Source organism: Acanthochromis polyacanthus, chromosome 1, assembly GCF_021347895.1.
Source record: "Acanthochromis polyacanthus isolate Apoly-LR-REF ecotype Palm Island chromosome 1, KAUST_Apoly_ChrSc, whole genome shotgun sequence".
Taxonomy (NCBI): Eukaryota; Metazoa; Chordata; class Actinopteri; family Pomacentridae; genus Acanthochromis; species Acanthochromis polyacanthus.
This window is the reverse complement of record NC_067113.1, coordinates 50,728,087-50,748,288: the sequence shown is the minus strand read 5'-3', so window position 1 is coordinate 50,748,288 and position 20,202 is coordinate 50,728,087. Positions and strand designations below refer to the sequence as shown.

The 20,202-nt window shown below is 39.2% G+C and overlaps 1 protein-coding gene and 2 non-coding genes across 10 annotated transcripts in view; 2 read left to right on the top strand and 1 right to left on the bottom strand.

Moving 5' to 3' along the window:
* The window catches only part of LOC110963311 (ninjurin-2-like), a 50,760-nt gene that overhangs the window by 12,478 nt on the left and 18,080 nt on the right, over positions 1 to 20,202 (top strand). The window lies entirely within an intron of this gene.
* On the bottom strand, positions 7,625 to 7,697 carry trnak-cuu (transfer RNA lysine (anticodon CUU)). The gene has a single exon. It is a non-coding gene; the product is annotated as a tRNA-Lys (tRNA).
* On the top strand, positions 7,958 to 8,030 carry trnak-cuu (transfer RNA lysine (anticodon CUU)). Its single transcript has one exon. It is a non-coding gene; the product is annotated as a tRNA-Lys (tRNA).

Sequence of the window (20,202 nt, the reverse complement as noted above, 5' to 3'; positions counted from 1 at the left end):
CAGCTTCCCTCTATGTCAGTTTTCTCACAGACATTCCATGTAGCCTTGTGCTCACACCCTTCTCATAAAAAACATAATGGTTTTTCATAAAGATGTATTTATTTACTGTCAGCTGCATGTATAATCTGGCTCTATACGTGACTGCAGCGGTTTGAGGTGTCGTACAGTTCGCTTAAAGCTGTATGCTGTGATTGGATTACAGCCAAACGCATGCAGGGACACAGAAACACATCTGTGGAAAAGCATAAAATTAGACATAAACATGAAGAAATGTTATATAGAAATATAACAAGCGAAGAAATATATTGCTCAGAATGCTTAATTATTTGCTTAAGAGCAGCACAAAAAGTGACAAGTGATAGAAAGCAAAAAAAAAAGATGCATAATTAGGCTGGAAACAGAATCTTACCTTGTGTTTGTTGATAAAATGTGTTGCTATGGCGTTGGACCAGTGTGCAGCATGCGTGTATGTGTGTGTTTGTGCTAATTGAGGGGTGATCTGAAGGCAAATACGGATCTGTCGTTATCTGTATTTTCCTTCCCTCCAGCAAGAGTCTTCAGTCACTGGATAAGTGTGTACAGGGAAGAAGCCAGACTTGATGTTTCTGGTCATTGCTGTGTGTGTGTGCCTGAGTCGCATTGAGATAAGTGTCTTAAATGCAGCTATCATATTATCCTCTTTGGGTGGTTTATTGACTGTTGTCAGTTGAAATGAAGTAAAAATATAACTTTAAAAGCTGCTCTTGTTAATATATTGATATTACAAAACAATGAAATGCATACATTACTGTTCAAAATTTGGGGGTCGCTTAGAAATGTCCTTATTTCTTAAAGAAAGGCATTTTTTCAATGAAGATAACATCAAGTTAATCAGAAATGCAGTCTGGACATTGCTAATGTGGTAAATGACTAGTCTAGCTGGAAACAGCTGATTTTTAATAGAATATCTCCATAGGGGTACAGAGGAATATTTCCAGCAACCATCACTCCTGTGTTCTAATGATACATTGTGTTAGCTAATGGTGTTGAAAGGATAATTGATGATTCGAAAACCCTTGTGCAATTATGTTATCACATGAATAATGGAAAAAATTGTTAAAACAAAAATAAAAATCGCAAAATTACAGATTTGTATTCTTTTTTTTTTTAAAAAAACAAACAGAGGGGCTTAAAAGATTGGTGGGTGTTTGTTATTTCATGTTTTCCATGAAAACTCACACTTTTATTCATGTGCTAGCACAATCGCACAGGGGTTTTCTAATCATCAAAGAGCCTTTCAACACCATTAGCTAACACAATGTATCATTAGAACACAGGAGTGATGGTTGCTGGAAATGTTCCTCTGTACCCCTATGGAGATATTCCATTAAAAATCTGTCATTTCCAGCTAGAATAGTCATTTACCACATTACCAATGTCTAGACTATTTCTGATTAACTTGATGCAATCTTCATTGAAGAAAAAATTGCTTTTCTTTCAAAAATGAGGACATTTCGAAGCAACCTCAAACTTTTGAAAGGCAGTGTACAAGTAAAGTTGCTGAATATGTTTGAACATTTAAGTGGTATAAGTGAACAAGCAGTGGATTCAATTAGCGCAATCGAATGATGTAGCGATGTGAGATCATGTGTGGTTTAAAGTGAGTTTAAAGGAAAAAAGTGGGAGCAGGATAGGAGTGAGTCAGGGAAAAGTGTGGGAGGCGGGTGAGGCTCAGTCTTACCTCATCCAGTCTCGGTCGCTGATGCCCCCCTCGGTGCCTGTGGTGCTCATGGGACTATTGTTGATTACACACAATGACATCATATTAAATGTGAAACAAAGGCTCTGTTATTAATTGTGCTCTGTGCAAACCTATAATAGCATGGATGGTGTTTTAAAGGGACACAAACTCTATTTTCATTAATGCTCACAGCCCATTTAATGTAAATACAAGCCTTTTGTTTCATTTTTTGTAAAACTAAAGTGTTACACATCGCATAGTTTTTTTTTAAATGCAATACGACAAGGGGAAAGTCTCAGTTTCGGGGAGCTAATTGGATGTGCTTTAAAAAATGCTGACCCGTGAAATTGCTAAAAACGATGTAGGCTGTAATTAGCAGTTATACGGTCAACATAGTACCTGGAATGAAGGCAACCGCTTTCTCTGTAAACCACTTTAACAAGCATTCAGCTTCGCTCTCATATGCTTTATTGTGAACCGTCCGTCTCACCAAACACATGATTTCACAGGATTTTCACCCAGTTTTCTGTCTGGACGAAGTACAGAGCAAACATATAGATCATGTTTATGTGCCTTCAAGGACCTAAATAAATGTGTTTAGTCACCATTGTGTGTGTGTGTGTGTGTGTGTGTGTGTGTGTGTGTGTGTGTGTGTGTGTGTGTGTGTGTGCAGGAATATCCCTCAAAATCAGCAACTGTAACTTTGACCTCCTCAGTAAAAATAAACATCCATAACTTCTCTTGGAAAAACAATCATAAATCCTTTTCTCTGAGCTACACACACACACACACACACACACACACACACACACACACACACACACACACACACACACACACACACACACACACACACACACACACACTCACACAAATACAGCACACATACACAGATTTTGTAATACTTTTAATGCCGATTGCATTTCCAGTAACCAGTGTTTTGTCCTTTTATCGTGCGTCCACATACTTTTGGCCATGCCATTGTATGTAAGGTCAAACACAAATACTAATTGCTCAATTAAAAGAATGTGGACACTAAATTAAAAACACTATGTTGGCAAAAATATGTGGACACCTGACTGACATATTCTGTAGCCAAAAGTATGTGGTCAGTAAATTACAATAGATTGAAACTTCAAAAGTATATCGACAATACCTGTATGAAGCATAACAACCTGACCAACCAAAGTCCATGTAGTTTTCTAGGTACTGCTACAAAAAATGTGATTTTTTTTTTTTTTACTGTTCTGTTATACATTCTCTCAGATTTAAAGCAATATAATGAGTTTGAAAGCTACATCCACAAAGAATAGCACAGCTGTAACTACTGTCTATGATACATAGCAGTATGCAAAAAGACATACAGTTCAGTCTGTGTGTTTAATTCCAGCCAGTCTAGTTTTGTAGGTAGCTTGTTTAGATATAAACTAAAGTGTAGGATGCTTAACTAATATTTTAACTGATGGAAGCATTAAACAAAAGCTCTTGAGTCATGCAAACGTAAAAATATTTGATGAAAAAGAAACACATTGCTGCTTATGGAATCCTGTTTCTCATTCCATTGTGGCCTCACCTGAAACGAAACAGCCAACTATTTATTTAAATTTAAGAAAGAATTTGTGTCAGCTTTTACTTGTTTGCAGTGGATATCAACCTAAAATGTCTGAATCCATTCCAGTGTTTGAACAAAACATTGATGGACAGACAAGCATTTGACAAATTCTTCTTTTTGCCTGCTATGTTTAATGCCTGGTAGCAAAGAAGCATAAAACTTGAGCAGAAACTGATTTAAGTCAGCTGGTTTAAACTGATAAGTGGAAGATATGCATGTCAGACTGTAAAAGTGGAGGATATGGAGGTTTCTCTCAGTGGAAAATTGCCATCATGATGATTAAACACTTTAATTTCCAGCAGCGGTGGGACATCACAGACTTGTGGTTGTATGAAATGAGGGCCTGTTGAAGTAGCTTTGATCACAGACTTCTTAGATCCATGTTCCCACAGCAAACTGTAACCAAGGAGCTGGACTGTGATTTCCTCTCTTTGCTTCTGTTTCTTTGGGCATGTAAGTGCTGATAACTGATGTATAAAATGTGTGGAAGGAGTTCTTTACTCTGATTTGGCTGCTATCACTACAAGTTATTACACTGAAGAATATAATCAGGGCTTTTATTGCAATAGTAAAGTAACACCTCGGTGTGTGCCTGACGACTGTTTGACTTGATGGGTGTAAAAAGAGTCAGTAATGGGTGGTTGGGTGCCAGCATGCAGCTCAATGGGTAGAGTGGCTGTCTTGCAACCAGAGGGTTGCTGGTCTGATCCTTGGCCTGGAGAGCTCATGTCAAGGTGTTCTGAGCAAGATGCCAAACCCCAAACTGATCCTGATGAGCTGTGGTTAGTGTCTTCCGTGGCAGCTTCCCCCATCAACATGTGATAGCAATTTTGTTGTTCTCTGTATAATGACAATAAAGAAGACATTCTTCTTTAGTTATCGGATCTAACTTCGCTTTCTACACGTGTTTGTGTGTTTTGCAACGTATACTTGTGTTTACATGTGTGCACGTGCAAACGATCAAGCCAAATACATCCTCGTGTGCGTCGTGTCTGACTGGTTGAGCAGGCGTTCGGTTGTTGGCAACACTTATAAAACTTTTGGCTTCAGTAGATTTCCACCTGTCACATCTTGAGCAAATAAAATCTTGGCAGGGATGAAAATTAAACTGTCAACTTTAGGGGAAAGTTCTGCTGCATTTGTGACTTTTTATGCACAAATGTAGCATGCATTTTAATGAATCTGCCGGTATCATACCTTGCAATGTTGAGAGGAAATAAGGTGGGAGGGCAAATGATGTTCAGAAACAGAGCGTCTAAAGGGGTCAAATTCAACACAACAGCATGACTGAGAGCTGACAAAGGACTGATGATGGGAAGTTTGTGGTTTTCATTGACACAAAATGAAAACGCAGCCAGGAGGAGCTTGATGTCTGGTTTGGCAACTTTAAAGTCACATCTTTGCCGTTTGCAGGCGACATGGTTCTGTTGGTTTCCCTGAGCTGTGACTTTGACCAGCCAGGAGGACTGTTGGGCTGCACAGTGGCTTGGTGGTTAGCACTTTTGCCTTGCAGCTAGAGGATCCCTGGTTTGTGTCCCTGACTGATTGTGGATAAGTGAAAGAAAATGACAGTACACATGAAAGTGAGACTCAGTTTTCAGTCAAGTAGCATTTCTTTTTTTTTTTAAAGGCACTTGTTAGAAACATCCATCCTTTAATTACCCCCACGTCATCCTTCAGAGGGTCACATGGTGCAGGAGACTATACCCACTGAGAAACATGGTGAACTGTCTTCAGATCATCAATCCATCACATGGCTGACCCAAATGAAACAGACGACCAGTGACATCCACTCACACCTACAGTCAGTTCAATCTCTAAGAAACCCACCATGCATGTCTTTGAACTGCAAAAGGAGAAAACCCTGAGCTGACTTCAAACGGTGCCGACCACTGCTTCACCAGGATTTTTAATAAAATGCCAGCATGAAATATGATGACTTTCAGTAACAGAAATGGATCTTTACTCTTGAAAATGTGACTCATAATGTCTTCAATTCTTATTTGTTTATCATCCTGCTCAGTTAAAGGCCACATCATTCTTCACGCTCCTAGTTTGTGGTGCTGTTTTTTTTTCCTTCTTCTGTTTTAGCCTCCAAACCCCAGCTGAGATTTCTCTCGCTGTGAGTAATTTTATGGGACTCCTCTAGAGCCAAAAAAGGTATTACACAACTGACTGTAGTCCTCTCATGATTGCATTGACATTAACAAAGTGCTACATGTTATTTCACTGAAGTAAAAACAGGATAGAATCATAGTTTCTTCATGGTTGCTGCTGCACTGTCCCTTCCTGGTTTATAAAAGGACTTTAAGGATGCACAGATTTGCAGAGTGTCTGTTCTGTGTTTTGGTTTCAGGGTATTTTTCATAGATATTTCCAGCTCTAGGCATTGTCTACATCTGTCTCTTTAAATGTACTGGGAAGCAGCCTCAGTACAAAACAGCAGTATTCGTGGAAATCAGGAAGTGGTAATACCCACATATACGGTACACAAACACTTAGGAAGGAAGTGAGCGTCGTGGACAGTGATGAAGTCCGAGTCATAAAAGCCAGGAAGTTGCCGGGAGGAACGTCCTGCGATGTCACACATGGCCAAGGCCTGGAATCTTGTCAGCCTGAGGGAGGTTTAAACTTCAAACAAAGCTTCTTAGAAAGAGTGACACGAGAAAAGAAAATAGTGTGCCATGTTGCTCCACTATCCAGAACTTTCGCTTCTTTTCACTACACCTGTTCGCTCCACACCCTATCCCCTGAAGCACAATTCCAAAACACATCCACATGTACTGTACGGCTATTTACAGACTATATACACTCATGTGCACGTCCTGCATTAGTGCGTTCCTCCCACACTCCTTTCATCTTGTTTGTTTTGGATACAAGCACTCCAGTTTAACTGTACGTCAAGATCAAATGATGGCAAATTGCCTTTTTTTGGTTGATGAATTATAATTCCTCAAAAACCACAAACTGCTCGGACTCGTTGTGTAATCGCAGTTTTGTTGCTCGTCTCCGAGGCTTGGATGACTCATAGGTTTGAGCTATTTAACGAGTTTGTTGCTGTTTTTGATACTTTAATGATTTTTGTACTCGTGCCTACACCATGCCACACACACAGACATGAGTGCACTGTGGATTTTGGAGAGAAGCGATTGCATTCCCTACTAGTTCTTTAATATCCGGAGCAGTCTGTCCTTGAAGGTGTTAATTGCAGGATGAAGCTATGTTTTCTTCTCCGTGCATGTAAGTAATGGCAGTCTGATTTCCTGCTGCTAGTTTTGCAAGGTATCATTTAATTTTTGCAGCTGAATAAGTGGAAATAAATCTCTTTAGCCCTATTCACATGAGACTAATATTACCTGGAAATCTCTAGTAAATTGACATTTCAATCTCGTGTGAATTTGTCAGACTGCCTTCCATATATTTTGCCTCCAACTGGGAGGAGACCTTGAAGGTAGACCCAGAGCACACTGCAGGGATTATGTATCTCATCTGGCCTGGGAACACCTTAGAGGAGCTGTTAAGTTGGGGAAAGTGCTGTCTGCAATGTCCTGATTTAGCCTGCTGTCATCATGGGCTGGTTCTGAATAAGCAGAGGAGATGGAAGGATGGACGGAGGAGGAAGGATACGTCAGAATAATGAAAAGCATCCCAGGTCAGGCCTGAGTAACAGACGCAACCCCGAAAGCAGAGCTACTAAATACAGGAAGTAGACAGTCAGAATGGACACAGTATGAAATCAATTAGTGGGGTTTCTAGATCTAGGAAATTAGTTATTTTCTTTAGGTTTTTTTTTTTCATGTACAGCACATGCACTTTTTTATCCTTACCTGTTCAATGCTAACCTACTGCTATTTTTCACTACATCATTTTAGTTGTCACTGATTTTATCTATCTGAATGTTTTTTATTATTATTATTATTTAGTTTTAAGTGCTTGCACTGGTAGGGAAGGTATTTTCATTTTACTATGTATGCAGATACTTAGGAAAATGACATTAAAGCAATTTTGAATCTTTTTGTTTCAGGAGCGGTTAGCACTTTTGCCTAGCAGCAGGAAGACCCCTGGCTCAAATCCCGGCCTCAATAAATCAATGTGCAAAGCTGACAGCTACAACAAGTGGAAGTACATACTACGTTATCTCTTAGAGGAGACTTTCACTATTTGATGTTGCATACTGTATATGTTATTGCTGTGCTGTTGACACGGTTCAGTTTAGTATTAAACATTATTGCTGACATTATTTGTTTTTTTAGACGTCTGAAGACCTTACCCAACATTGTTCAGGACAGCCACGCCCAACATGGGGCTCGAACCCACGACCCTGAGATTAAGAGTCTCATGCTCTACTGACTGAGCTAGCCGGGCTGCTCAAACACGTATAAAATGTCTTTAAAAATTCTTATAACAACAAACGGTTAATAAAATTAAAGTGAGTTGGGTAGGAACTGATTAAGCATTTAAAGGCTCGACAAATGTAATAGCATCACACAGTGGTTTAGAATACTTGTAGACATTTATCTATGGTTCTGTAAAGTTATTAAGGCAGCAAGGCATCTCCACTTATTTCTCCATGATACCACTGGGACTGCAGCAGTTTTTTTTTCTGAGAAATTGTCAAATTGTGGGCCTGGCTACCTCAGTTGGTAGAGCATGAGACTCTTAATCTCAGGGTTGTGGGTTTGAGCCCCATGTTGGGTGTGTGTCACTGACAGCTATGAAGAGTAGGATTGTGTGCTATGTTATCTCTTAGAGGAGACTTTCACTATTTAATATTGTACATGTTTTTGCTGTGCTGCTGCCAGGGTTCAATTTAGCATCCAACATTATCGCTGACTCATTAATTGTGTGTTTAGATATCTGAAGAGGGCCTGCACAGGGGTGTAGTGATTAGCACCTTGCAGCAAGAAGCTCTTCGGTTCAAATCCCAACCTGGACCTGGGATCTTTCTGCATGGAGTTTGCATGTTCTCCCTGTGCATGCGTGGGTTTTCTCCGGGCACTCCGGCTTCCTCCCACAGTCCAAAAATATGCTGAGGTTAATTAATTATTCTAAATTGTCCGTAGGTGTGAATGTGAATGTAATTAGCTGAGATAGGCTCCAGCACCCCCCGCGACCTTAGTGAGGATAAAGCGGTGTATAGAGAATGGATGTTTTGGTTCATTAATTGTTAAATTAAACAGACACATTTACATTATGGATTTGTTACATCCTCATCCTTTAGTTGGCAGTATCGTCTTTGCGCTGTTGTTGTCAGAGCACTATTGCATGGCACAAATGAGAAATATGACGTCAAAGTTGAACAAAGGTGGCATTTAACCTGTGAATCTGTGAAATCAAAACAGGTGACAAACATTTTGAGTGTAGGGCAAGCTTGAATAGCACTGAATAGGAAGGAGGCATCACATAAGTGCACCTTTATTCTTTAAGTTCTGGGTAAATACAAACCCTGTTCTTTGAAAATTCACCTGCTGCACCTTTGACCTCACAGTTGTTTGCATTTTCACGTAACCTCTTTGTCATTACGGTAGAATCCCTTATGGCAGTATTTCTGTGTAAATGTCTGCTGAAATTCAGTTTCACAATAAATGAAGGCTGTTTTCAGCATATTCTTTGCATATTTTTCAGGAAAACTTCACACAGTCTAAACATTGTTTCATGCAGCATTTCACTGTTAAATGAGCTGTGTGTTGCACAGCAGGGTGACACATAGTAGAGACAACATTCCTTCAAACAGAAGCTCTGAAACCAGCTACCAAATGAGCAAACATCTGCACTCTGAAGGGATGTTGACCTCTGACCTCCTGAAAGATGCTGGCAAATAAAACAACAACTTATCAGCTTTACAGCAACATTTTGAAATGATTACATTTCTTTTATCACAGCAAAATGACATTTTTAAAGAAAAACAAATTATTTCCAGCTTTTGTAACATTCTGGGTCACATCATGTGTACGTAAGTCTCTGTACCTTTTAGGACAGGTTAAACAGTGCAGAGATAGACAAGGAATTCCAACGATTGCTGCCGTCTTCGTTCTCACAAAGACTCTTTGACATCAGTCGATCCACTTTTCAAACATGCCTTCTCTGTGGACTAATAATAACTTCAAGCAAACATTCAACAATGAGCAGTATATTTTTACAGCTCCACAAATCACATTGGAGTAGATGGAGGTCTTTTAGCATGCCATTGTTTAAAGTACATGTGTATTTCCTCCAGAAATTGCAGGTTTGTGATTTAGTGTGTGTGTGTGTGTGTGTGTGTGTGTGTGTGTGTGTGTGTGTGTGTGTGTGTGTGTGTGTGTGTGTGTGTGTGTGTGTGTGTGTGTGTGTGTGTGTGTGTGTGTGTGGACTATGCAGTGTTGCTCATGTTGCAGGCTCCAAACTCTGTTTACACATTACACTGATCTGAATTCCTTTTGGGCACAAGAAGAAAATCCTCGTCATGTAAATCATCAGGTTTTCACTGTGGAAACACAACTCTCTCTCAGATAAAAAATGATAAACAACAAGGAAATATGATTCCTGATTCTCTCTGACTTGACTCAGTTCTTGAAACAACACTGAGAAGGAAAAGTGCCTCCTGTTGCTCTTCATCAAATTAAGCTTTAACCCATTTTTAAATGAGGAAAAAATAGAAATAATAAAGAAGTGTAACATGACAGAATATGATACTTTATCACGTGTTTTTATTGCATGTGTTAAACTGGTGCTACTTTGTCTGTTAATACACGAACTATAATAAACTGAATAATAAATAATGGAAAATAACAATCTCATAAAAATATAGCAATTTCTTACACTTAAAATACTTTTTCTACCTCTAATTTTACATGTGATCATGTGCATTTTGCTATTTTTAATATTGAACAAAGGATATTATGTGTAAAAAAAAAAACCTCCAAGATATATTATTGACATGTAAAATACAAACAATATATCAATGTATAAATATAATGGTATAACTGTATTATATAGTGATAAAACCACATTTGTTCAACATTCTTGTTTGGAATATTTATTTAATTGTGCGAAATATCTCTCATTTAACAAGCAAATGTAAAAATCTACCAAAAAAATCGATTTTCTGTTAATCTACTTTTAGAAATATATTTATACATTACATTTGAATTTAGCAATTTGTGAAAGTTTCAACAGTCTTTTATTTGAAAGAAATTATTTTAAAAACAATTGAAATTGAATGGTTTATTCATTGTTAAAGGTATTTACTTTTATTTTATATTATCCATGTAAGTTCACAGTCTGTTTCTGACAGTTATATTTGATTTTTTTCTATATTTCAATAAGCTGAAAATATTCTGTAAAAGTCAAAATACAGTTTTGGTTCTTTATTTCTCTTATTTTTACTATGTAGAAATCTATGTGAAATTACAGAATGAATTTTTTGTTAATCTAATCTTAGAAATATATTTAACATTTTAAACTACAATTCAACAGTTCATTGATTAATGAAAAATAATATGAACTTAAAAAATATTTTTTTCTGTTAAAACCTATTGAAATATAATGCTTATTCACTGTTTTGGGTGTTGTTGTTTAAATTTAACCACGTACTGTAAGTTCACAGAATTTAGTTTTAATTTAGTGGTATTTTTCTGTAATATGCTGAAAATGATCTGTAAAAAGTAAAAACACCATAAAATTACTTTTTTTGCAGTGTAGAAATCATTTGTAGGTGTGTAAACTTGCAGTAGAACAGTAGAAGTTCATACACTGGAGCTATTTGAGCAGTTCTTTCATCAGTCAAACCCATCGGAGGTGCTCTAGTTTTACATTGAAGAGGTTTCCTTGTGCAGCGCTGAGGTTCCTCCAGCTCAACATACCTGCCATTCCTGCTCTTCAACACTGAACCTCACTCCACAGAAAGCAGTTTAGAGACAGAGCATTTCTGTTTATGGGTTGTGTTTGCAGTGTAGCCATGGCAGCATGTAGTGTGTTTGAGAATACACAACTTCTGGCATGTGCTACATACCCATACACTCCTGGCACACACACACACACACACACACACACACACACACACACACACACACACACACACACACACACACACACACACACACACACACACACACACACACATCTGGCACACATGTCTTTAAGGGTGTTAGCATTCCAGATGATCCTATAACAGAAAGCGAAATACGTCAGCGTCTTGCACAAGACTGTCATGCACCTTGACTGACATCAGAGGAGAACCAGGTGTTTATGACTACTTTTCACGCACAAACACACAACTACAAACCTGCACTTGAAGCTGTTGTCGAAATGCCGCTCATGATATACACTTGACTTGACAATGTGTCACATGACGTCGCCTGTTAACAATAAGATTGACTAAAATCATTTTTTTCTGAAAGGATCATTCGTATTTATTAAGAAGATTAAGAATTGGGTCTTGTTTTATTGGTTATTACAAAACCAGAGTTTGGAATCATTATCCAAACAGATTGTAAAAAATTCACCACTTCTGCCAGATTATCTAAATCAGTGTATTGGAGCTAATGAGCTCACTTGACTTTCTTTACTTCCCCAAAAGTTCTAAATTCAGAGTAGTTGGTTAGTCAAAACATGTACAAGTATATGGCTGCTTGTGTTTCTTACCCTATAAAGCATCTTTTATTGATATTGCTGCAATACAGTACAATTCTGTTATTGTTTCTGCAAGAGCACAACTCAATTATCCATTTACTGCCTGAACAGATCAACCATAATTTTCCCCAAATTCCTTGAATCCACGAATGAAGTGTTTTAGTCAGCAGGACGTCACACCACAGACTGAGGTTCACATCCAGACTCTGTGGTTAGGGGTAGGCAACAAAAATATTTTGGCGAACTTTGTCAAAAGATCGGGGTTTATGGTTAAATGTAAATTAACACATTCTGTGTCAAGTCAAAGTGGATTGTCCTGTAATAAATCAGACCACAGTGTTTCTGAAACCTTCACCAAGTGCTTTGAAAACCACAAAAAGCTGAATAATCCTGCAGTGACTACAAGTGGATATTGTACTGCAAGATTGAATATTTTGGTGCAAAAAATGTCAACAATTTCTTAGCAATAAAATATTAAGTACACTTTTTTATTTCATACATTTGCATATTGGATTACCTGTAATTTCTATGGTTTGGGGTTGCTCCAGGATGCCCCTGCAGAACTTCAGGGACCACCTGGTCGAGTCACTGATATGGGAAACTCCATGACTCCATGTGGTTATGGTCAGTCATCTGATAGTAGATCAGTGCCAGCCTTCCTCTCCTACTCCCAGATGGCAGATGGAGGCTCAGATGCACAAATGCACACTCAAGTGGTCAAATTTAGCACTTTGATTGTGGCGCTGTGGTTCCCAGGGAGTCCGCTGAGGGCTTTCTTGTGTTTGCCTCCTATTCCAACTGACACATACCGGCCATGCTTTTACTGTGTGTCTGTATGTGTCAAGTTAAATCACAGTTTGATATTGTTTTCTAATTGCTGTCACTGTGTGTGGGCCTGAATGTTGATGAGTGTCTCACTACTGAGGATAAGAGATCAAAGGTCACTGAACTCCTGGGAGTTTATATATATATATATATATATATATATATATATATATATATATAGCTTCAGTCTCTTCATTCATGAAACTTTACTCTTTCCCTTCCACTATTTGCATGTCATCATTCCCCAAATCCACTTCGCTACAGCAAATAAAAAAAGCAACCTATATGTTGAAAATGTCAAACTTTGACAAAAATCTGGACCATGCAACAGAGCAGACCTGCTTAGATCTTTCAATAATTGGTTGTAAAGACCTACAAAGAATATGTTTACAGCATCTGCTGTCTGACCAGGACGTTCTTACATGATTGCCGGCAGTTCTTGATGAAGTTCCATTTTTCATGCATGGTCCAGCTAAACAATTTCCCTTCTGACACTATGTTGTAGGGGCACTTTTGCTGCATCTTGGGCTTAGTGCCATCTAAGGCAATTGTGATTGGGTTAAAGAAATACAAACAAGCCACAGCATATTTTCACCAATAGCTGAATGATATTGAATACAAACAGGCCATTTTGTGAAGTTAAAGTCTGGCTATGCAAGCTTAATTACATGTAGACCCTAATAGAATGTAGAAGAACAGAGAACATAAAGTCATGAACAATATAAAAGTGTAACATTTCCAGTTCCTCCTGGGGATCCCTTAGCTGTTGAGATCCATAATCCCTCCACTGAGTTCTCAGTCTGCCCCATGGTTTCCTCCCAGTTGGATGTTCACAGAAAACTTCCAAAGGAAGGTGGCCCTGGATGCATTCTCGTCAGCTTGGCTTTGTTCAGTGTTGAGGAGCAGCAACTGTTGGAGTCAGGAAGCAGACTAAGCGTGCCACTCCAGCTGTTACTCTTCACAGCAGCATTTCCAACTTTTTCCTGGGAGACTCTAAAGTGTTCCCAGGCCAGATGAGATATGTAATCCCTTCAAAAGGTTCTGGGTCTTGGTTTTGTTGCAATTGGATGTGCCCACAAAAACTCCATAGGAGGACACCCAAGAAATTTCTTAATCAGGATCATGGTCCGAACCACTTCTGCTGGTTGTGTTCAAAGCCAAGGAGCAGAAACTCTACTCTAAGTTTACTCCTCACCTCATCACTCTACACATCTTTTCAGCTGCTTGTATCCACAACCTCATTCTTTCGGTCTTTTACCCACTACACAGAGCTTGTGACCGTAGCTCAGTGTTGGAACATAGACAAACAGGGGAGTCAAGAGCTTCACTCTCACCATGACTGTTGGTACAATACCTGAAAAGCTGATGATGTCCATCTCATGCTGCATTTTCCCATCACACCCAAACAAGATATTGAAATACTTACACTCCTTTACGTGGGGCAGCAATTCCTACCCAACCCAGAGGGAGCTGTCCACTAATGTCTTGCAGGAATGTCAACCAGAGCTGTTGTGCGTGTATTGAATGTTTACAGAGCAATTAAGGAGGCCACACCCCACACTTTAGCAACTCTAATAACTCCAATTGTTTGTGTAAGACCAGTGTTAACGGCCAAACCATGTGAATGGATATTGTGGGGGCCAGTATTCCAAGTAAACATTTAGTGAGAATTGCTTTGTCACAAACAGGTTTGCTAATGTAATGTTAGTTACTGAATGGAATAAATCAATGTGCAAAACTTACAGCTATGACAAGTGGAATTACATACTATGGTATCTCTTAGAGGAGACTTTCACTATTTGATGTTGCATACTGTATATGTTATTGCTGTGCTGTTGCCAGGGTTCAATTTACCATTAAACATTATTGCCGGCACATTAACTGTGTGTTTAGATATTTGAAGACCTTACCCAACAGTGTGCAAAACAGCTACACCCAACATGGGGCGCAAACCCACAACTCTGAGATTAAGAGTCTCATGCTCTACTGACTGAGCTAGCCAGGCTGCTCAAGTATGCACAAAATATCTTTAAAAAAAGTCTTATAGCAACAAACGGTTAATACAATTAACGGGAGTTGGGTAGGAACTGATTAAGCATTGACAAATGACAAATGTCATAGCATCACACAGTGGTTTGGAATACTTGTAGACATTTATCTATGGTTCTGTAAATTTATCAAGGCAGCAAGGCATCTCCACTTTTTTCTCCATGATACCACTGGGACTGCAGCAGTTTTTTTTCCTGGCTGAAAAAAATCAAGTTGTGGGCCTGGCTAGCTCAGTTGGTAGAGTGTGAGACTCTTAATCTCAGCGTTGTGGGTTTGGGCCCCATGTTGGGTGTGTAGAACTGACAGTATGCAACATCAAATAGTCAAACTCTCCTCTAAGAGATAACATAGTATGTTCCTTCTGTCATAGCTGTCACTTTTGCACACCCAACATGGGGCTCGAACCCATGACCCTGTGTGTGTCTGTGGATAACAAGCTCCTCCCTGCGTTTTTTACCGTCAAACTTCTTCTGGTTCACATTCAGAGTTCTCCTGCTTCTTTTTCTGCTTGGTTGCATCTGAGCATTTGTCTGTTCATTGACAGATTCGTCACCTCACGCCATTGCACACGTAACCAGACAAACAAATGACCAGAAACTTTTCACATGTTGACCCAGCTCCCCCACCCCAAAGAAAATAAACCCAGAAAATGTCGAAAGGTAATGTTTGGCTGACACTCAGCGGTCAACTGACCCCTTGCTGACTTTGTTCAGTTTTAAAAGCAGAGATGTTTCTCACTGTTCACTAAGAGAATTAGCATTTGGAAAAAGTTTTACATTGGAAACACAAATGTATTGTGATATTCTGAAACTCTGACAAATATTTCATCACAGTGTGGTTTTGTGTTTCTCCCTTCAGCAGCAAAATATGTACTTAGGGATGTGTTTGTGATGCTCTTTTTTTCTCTGTTTTGGTCTCAACCAGGGAAACAGGAAAACTTTTGTCTCTTTTAGGTGCTAAATGCTTCACTTTGCTCATCATTTCCTGCCATTTGGTGCTGGACAGATAGTGTAAAATGGGTTTTAGACCTTTTCACCAAAGGCTGGAAACAGCTTTAGGAGCAGTAAAGTGTGGGCTTTTAAACCAAAACTATGAGCTGAAAGATGGGCCTGAGTTTACACACGGTCTAATGATTCATGCTTCATATAAAATTAATGATTAGTGCAGCTGTAAATAGATAGATAGATTAAACCTTTATTAATCCCACAGCAGGGAAATTTACCAAAGTCATTGTCAGGAGTGGGATTTGAACCCAACCTCCATTTGGAGACCAGAAGTTTCATTATGTAGGAAGGAGATTACCTTAAGTCTGACGCCTTAGACCGCTCGGCAATCCTGACAACAGTCTTTGAGATTTGGGCCTTGTGGAGCCTCTTCAGAGTTATGTGACAACAGGCATTGGTTTGTTTGTCTGTCTGTCAGCAACATTACTCAAAAACAGACTAATGGATTTGGATGAAATTTTCAGGGAAAATCAGAAATGACACAAGGACCAAGTGATTAGATTTTGGCAGTGATGCAGCTTATAGTCTGGATCCAGGGATTTGTTAAAGATTTCTGTATCATTATGAGATAGCAGCACAGCGTTACTGCAGCTATGACAACAACGCAACACTACATGATCATCAATAATTCATAGACAAATGACGCATTTCTACAAAATAAAAATGCTGCATTTCTGACAATACCATATGAGGGAATGGACAGCCTTTGTGGAGTGCTATGGTCTCTGAGTGCTTTCCTTTTGGCTGTTATTTCTGCTGGTAAGAGCGGGTATCTTTTTTTTTAACTCTACGACTAGACTTTCATTAAAGTAAGAGTGAAGGCACCAAACACACCTACAGTATCTATTCTGACATGAATGTAACAGAAGAAGAATAGTAACTGGTGTATGAATGCTTTCCTATGAACACATTTTACCATACTATACATAAAGTACACCAGAAAAAGATTTATAATATAAAATCACAACACATACTGTGTCAAATACAGTATGCCAAAACAGGAGGATGTCCTGGTGTTGTTTTGCAATATGAAAGAAAAACCAACATGCTTTTCTAACCATTCTGGCCCACAAACCCTGCAAGAGGAAGATAAATCATGGCATCTCACCCAAATAACGAGCTTGCACAACTTTCACACTGCAGATTAGGATAGATATATGAGCAAAACAGTGAAAGCTTAAGGTGCTATGTTATAACAAGCTACTATGTTCCAATTAGACTTTTCAAAGGCAGCTGCAACATGTACCGAATGGAAAAGAAGATGTTTGCAATCCGAAGTGCGGGGTACGTTTTTAGTGCGGCCTAGCAAGCTGCAAGCTGCAAATACTCACTTAGCACGCTCGATTCAAGTCAGTGATATCACCCAACACCAACATGTCTCCTAAATCACATATGTGCTTTGTTTCTACTAAATAGATTGTGTATGTAGGCGGTATCTCATGAAACTCTGTTGTTAGTGGCTGCAGTGTCTGGTAATGGAGCTCGGCCAGCTGACAAAAATGTAAAAATCTGTGTTATTTTAAACAAACCATAGATGTTACCAAATAATAAGTTTCATGTGGCAAGCTTTCTCTGCTGCCTGCTTCCAGTTTTATAGAAAAAGGCAAGTTTACAGCCAAAATGATTGGAGTAAGCAGTAACTGCACACGCTGGTCAGCTGCCATTAAGTCCTGCAAAGAGAACACAACTCATCTCTCTGTCGCTGCCTTCGTGCTGACTCTTCCTCTCTGTGTCGCTATCTGTTTCTCTTCATCTGGCTTTTCTACTTTCTTCCCCTACTCCTCACCCTAAATGGCAGTTACATAAAAACCAATAGAAGATGATGCCTTTAGGCAGAGAGGGCTTTGGAAAAATGCAAGAAGAGAGAAAAAAAAGAGGAGTCAAATACACTAGCAGTGAGTGAGACAGATGGACAGTAAAAATAAGATGCTAAAAGAAAACCGGAGCTCCACTCCTAGTTGGGCTTCCCTTCCCATTGGCTATTAGAGTGACCAATCAGAGTCCAGGGGAGGAGCACTTCCTGTTAAGTTGAAGGGGGGCCTCCCATGTGTGTGTAGTAACATGTTTTTGTCTATATTATTGGGGCAACACCAACACACATGGAGCAACATATTTCTGTATGTGCCTCATAAAGACACACAGCGGCCATGAGTGTCTGTGTGTTGTCGGGGTAGGTGTGTGTAGGTGTGCGTTGTGTACATTGTGTGATATGGCTCTGAGCCCACAGTTGGGGATCAGTGAATTTCAGGAATAGCACTTTTACAAGGACTCCGCATTTCTAGGAAAAGCTGACTGTATAAATACAAACCATGAAAGCCAGTCAGAGAGGAAAATAGCTTCTGTGTACAGAAGCACGGTTTACCTGCTGTGCAATGTAAACAGCTACATTATGTGTAGGAATACGATCCCTGTAATGGACTGTTAGCCTAAGATGATGTATGTTGTTATTATACGCCTCTGTTTGCAAAGCTAGATGGTGACACTGAGCCACTTTGGTCTAGATCAAATATGAACTGAGTGGATTGTTGTGAGATTTTATACACACATGCATGGTTGAGAATAATATCTATCATAAAGACTCGGGTGACCCCAGCATGTTTTTTTCTAGAACCATCGTGGATTTGACTTTTTTTTAGCTGAATTGTCCCATCACATATTGACCCAATTAAGTTCCATCCATGCATGATCTATACACTGCTAAATTCTCACACCTATGGAAAATTTAAAATCACCAGTTAACCTCATATACATGCGTGCATGTGAGGATTATCTCCACACATGCACAGGGACAACATGCAAACTCCATACAGACAGACCCCAGGCCCAGGATCTTCTGGCTGCAAAGTGACAGTGCTAACCACCGACCACTGTACAGCCCCCATTCAACTTTGTTACAGATAGTTATGTTCTTTAAAGGACAAATTATGACTTTGGTGATCCCCAGACCTTTCTTGTATTGTCATGTGCAACTAAATTATCCCATTAAATCTTGGTATCTACAAGATGAGTTGTTTTTAGTCATCATGAGGCTGACAATATGTGCTTTAAGTGAAATGTCATTACTGTGATTTATAACCCAACAGCTGTCCAGCAAAAGACATCCCCCAATAGCCTCAAATGTACTTTATGTAATGTGCTAATCAGCAGATGTTAATACAAACTAAGATAGAGATCATGGTAACCAATATACCTGACATTACAGTAGAAACTCTGTTGATAACCTTCAATTTTAAAGGGGACAAAATCACAGTGCAAAAAAAAAATACTATTCTTGGTCAGCTTGCTCTTCATCAAAAGTAGTTCTTTAAAATACAACCCTGCTCTGGTGTGTTTTCTTCAGTCTCGAAGACTAAATGCTATTAAACACTGTTGAAGACTGCTGTTTAGTGCCTAAATCATGACCAAAGACCTCAGATCTCATTAACATTGATCCTCGACATTAATGCTGCCTCACTTTGACGCAGAATTTGATGTTTGCTTTCTGTGTAAAACTTGAGGTCCACTGTTAAACTGCATATGTGTCCCTGCAAGTGGTGAAAACATAACCTCCAGGGCACATTCCCAATGTGGCAGGAGCACTGGGGGCAGAGTATTGCTGCACAAGAAGACTATGCTAAGCAGAGTAACATCCATCCATCATCTATACACCACTTAATGCTCATTAGGAGTCGCAGGGGGGCTGGTCTATCCAGCTGACTTAGGGTGAAGGCAGGGGACACCCTGGACAGGTCATCAGTCCATCACGGGGTTACACATACCCTAAACAGGGGTGACAACTAAATTTAAAAGGGGTGCAGATTTTATGTTTTAATCAGCGCAGTCGGTAGAACTTTTTGATTGCACCTCGTAGTTTGTGCAAAATTGTTTGTGCACTAAAACTAAATAGGATACTTCCAAAAAGAATTTCAAGAATAGTTTGTATTTATCATTTGGCTTCATACAAAGTGCAGGCAACAGTTAAAACTCACAATCAACATTTGGTGTTACCATCTTTTGCTTTAATAACAGCAAAACCAGATGGTGCTGCACGATGAAAAAAATTCTAACATGTGAAGTGTTCAGTTCTTAGTAGGCGCTCCTTTCTCATATGTTTTTCTGCAGGGGTACTGACATGATAGATGCTTTTTAAGAAGTCTGCATGATGGAAATCCTTTCTCAATAGTAGGTCACATTCCATCCATGAGGTTGAAGTGAATACTGCACAGTCTGGACTCTCAACATCAATCTCCTGATGCATACGCTGATCAATGGAAACTCTAAACGTCCCTAGGTCAGGACGGACCAACTGCAAGAGTTTATTTTTCATCTTTCACATCAGGATGCATTAAAAATTGAATTCTTTTTTAACAGATACACAATATAAGTCTTTTTTAGGAGCATTT